The sequence below is a fragment of the Bactrocera latifrons genome, unplaced genomic scaffold (assembly GCF_001853355.1).
Source record: "Bactrocera latifrons isolate USDA-ARS-PBARC rearing strain unplaced genomic scaffold, ASM185335v1 scaffold_386, whole genome shotgun sequence".
Classification (NCBI taxonomy): domain Eukaryota; kingdom Metazoa; phylum Arthropoda; class Insecta; order Diptera; family Tephritidae; genus Bactrocera; species Bactrocera latifrons.
In genome coordinates this window covers 231101-234921 of record NW_017537030.1, presented here as the reverse complement: position 1 = coordinate 234921, position 3821 = coordinate 231101, and positions in this window count along the sequence as shown.

Genomic DNA, 3821 nt, shown 5'->3' with positions numbered 1-3821 from the left:
GTTCGGTGGAGAATTTTGAAAACAACGATTGAATGTAATCCAGAAAATTGTGAAAAAATTGTGTTGGCTTGCATAGCCTTACACAATTTTATAATTTTGAATGATCACAATCGCTGGTATTGTCCGGAGATCTATGTAGATCGAGTGGAAGGACATAACATTGTTCTTGCCGGTGAGTGCCGCCGGGAAAATGAAAACAACGCTTTACGACCAATGCGATCTTCGGTGCGTAGAGGTCCTTCAAATGCGTTTAACTTAAAGGAGAGACTTGCTAACTATTTTATAAATGAAGGATCTGTACCATTCCAGAACAATTTAGACTCTATTACAGGAGGACCATATGCTGCTGGAGAACCCGATTAGATATAAATACCATTTATTTTAGTTCATAGATCATTTTTTCATTAAAAACAAAAGTATATGTTTGTAATTATTTACATTAAAAATTAATTAAATTTAAAATAATAAAGCTAAAATAATAATCAAAAAAAAACTTCATAACTCTTTATTAATTAATTGTCTATTATTAATATTACTAAATATTTTGTTAATGTCACTCCCTCTGAACTTCAAACGTAACTTGTAGCATTTTCTCCATTGCCCTTGCTTGCTTTTCTTCGTCCATTTTATTTAAAATTGACGTCATTAAAGTGCTGAACGCCTGCACAGCCGGGTTTGCCGTTTGTTTTTGTTGGGTTTGCTGGGTTGTTGGTGTAGACGCGCATTTAATCTTAAAAAGCTCTATGGCTTCAATCATTTTCCGCTCAACCTCGCTAGTAGATGCAGATGACCCTCGATTTCTACCCTTTTTGGTAGCCACCTGCGTAGAGCATGATGGTGAGGTAAGTGAGGTTGATGTGGAAGGAGTCGGGGATGGTACGCTTAGCGCCACGGGGAAAGGAGGTGATGGCGACGGCAGCGATATTGCTATTGGTGTTAACGGTGACCATAACGGCAATGGCGATTCCACCTCCTGCGCTTCTCCTTGTGGCTGCAGTTGTGTTTCTTCAGCTGATTGCAACTGACCCTGATAAGTGACAGGGGTTTCACAAATATTTTGTGAGAATCTAACCCTGAAAATTTAAGTTTTTATGACAACTAAAAATGCGTACGTTCAATTAATATACTAAAATTTACGGTCGTGGTAAAATATGTGGCTTAAGAAAGGACATTGCCTCCATCAAATGCCACTGCTGTGAAACTCTTTCCCGCTGCCTGAGGGGGCGTTAGCCTTCCGCGTTTTCCTCCCGTATCGGTCTCGAAGTGTCATCCACCTACGACGACACATTTCTCCTTATAAATATAATTAATTATTATTAAAAACATAAACAGTTGTAAATAACAAAGCAACTTACCACTTGCGTTCAACTCCCTCCCGATTTCAGCCCACAAAGCATCTTTTCGTGTTTGAAGCTTATAGTAGGGGCTGCTCTTGTTGTATAATTCAGTTCTAGTTTCAACTAGAGCTATTAATTTCTCATCGTCCTTATTTTCTTTCACACACGTATTTTGATTTTTGAAACAATAAATTTTTCATTTGACGTTTGCGCTTGTTTACATTTCAACAATGTTGCCATTGCTCACTACGCATATATAGTTTTGTACACATCCATGTTTTCAATTACAATTTTTTATAATATAAAATATCAAAACTGAAAACAAACTATTAAAAAGAGTTTATATATTTATAAATAATAGCATTCGACTCCAATTTTGAGTTATTTGAAGAAAATTTCAAACATATTGAACAGATTGAATTATAAAAGTTGATAATTACTACAGTATATAGATATTGGCAACCCTGGGTTGTGAGAGAGCAATCAGCTGATACGTTTCCACGGCAAAAACCAAAATACTGTAGATTCTCACGTCATCCGACGTCAAAGAGAGAAGGGAGTAGCGGTTTTCACTGGGCACTTATATTGCGCGCCCATAAGATAGGTCGAATCAGCTGACACGACCCACGATTCTGTGTTTTTGACTGTTTCTGCTATAAGAGCGCTTTCTCCGTGACCGAATAATAACGCTCATGATCACTTAAGGTTCTACTGGCGAATCATATAGGATGCTTGTCATGTTGCAGCACTGCTGCTTTGCACAAGAGCTTGCGTCAGTGGCCAATTCAAAATGTTTATTAAAATCAGGGTACTTTAGTAGCGGGGCTTTCTTAATGATTCCTTTCAGCTTTTTAAATTAATTAATAAAATTTGGATCATTTATATTATTTTTAGCGTCTTTTTTAAGAAATTTCACCATTGGATATACTACATTCACAAAATCCGTAACGAATTTCCTATAATAACTGCATACACTTAGAAATTATTTAATTTTTTTAATGGTTTTTGGAATCTTTACGCCCAATGTATGTTTAACTTTTTCGGGATTTTACTCTACCCGGCTGTCAAAACGTGACCCAGAAAAAGAGTTTCCTTACAGAAAAATTTATATTTATTTATTTGTACTTTCATCTACATATGGTTGTTCGCTGGGTTTGAGACCTGCCACGTAAAAACACACCACCAATGAAAAGAAACAAGCCTCGCATGAGTGACCCCCTTTTGATGACGACCATGGCATTTACTACAGTGGCCATATAAGGAGCGCAAGTTTGGGGTGGGATTCGTGGTGGGAGAGACTCCATCGCCGAGTACTATCATTCACTCCGTTGAATGAACGTCTAGCCACAAGGCGAGGTTCTTCAACATATCGCTTAAAGTGCTTGGAACGCACTTATGGGAGCTGCCTCCGCCACGATGTCAAAATCGTGCTTGGCGACTTTAAAGCCATTGTGGGCAAAGAAGATATCTTTGGCACTAAGGTCGGTAAATTCGGCCTCCACGAAGAAACATCCCCAAATGGATTGAGGGTGATCGACTTCGCCGGGGCCCAAAATATGGTTATCTGTAGTAATAGATTCCAGCATAAGAAGATTCATCAAGCTACCTGGCTGTCTGAGGATCGAAAAACCACCAACCAGATCGATCATGTTGTGATAGACGGAAGACACGTTTTTAGTGTTTTAGATGTGCGTGCACTCCGAGGTCCTAACGTCGACTTGAGCCACTATCTTGTTGCAGTAAAGATTCGCACCCGCCTCTATGTAGCAAAGAGCGCACGCCACCGAACGCAAGGAAGGTTCAATGTCTAGAAGCTGCAATCACAACAGATAGCCGAACGATTTTCTACTCGACTTGTACTCTTGCTCTCTGAGATCACGCGTCAACAACTGGGTAAAACTGAACTATGGGACGACATTTGAAACTCCTTACGTACAGCTGCAACCGAAACCATTGCTTTTCGGAAAATGTAAAAGAACAGCTGGGACGCTGCAGACAGGAAAAGAAAGAAGCCGAAATGTATATGAAGAGCTTGATAAGCTGGCCGACAGGGGTAATGTTCGATTCTATGAAAAATGCTGCGTCTAACTGAAGGTTTAAAGACCGGAGCATACACTTGTAGAACCCCCAAAGGTGATCGGTAATATGGATACGGATTTAAACTCATGGACGATATACTACTACATGTGTATGTATATCAATCTAAATTAATATTACGGCAGTTTGTTCCTTGTATTTATTATGAAGTTGCTTACAGCATACGACACTTTTAAACAAATTTAACAATTAGTTTGGGTGATTTTTATGTTATTTGGTAATTATCTTTTTGATTATGTTATAGAAAATTTATAGCGCAATTCTATAAGTAGTCTCTAATCACAATTTTAAATATTTTGAGGTAAAGTCTCAATTTGTGACTAGTTACTATTCAGTAAACAGTCTCTAGCGTTAGTCTGAACATATCCACTCAAGTTTGAGAAGTGA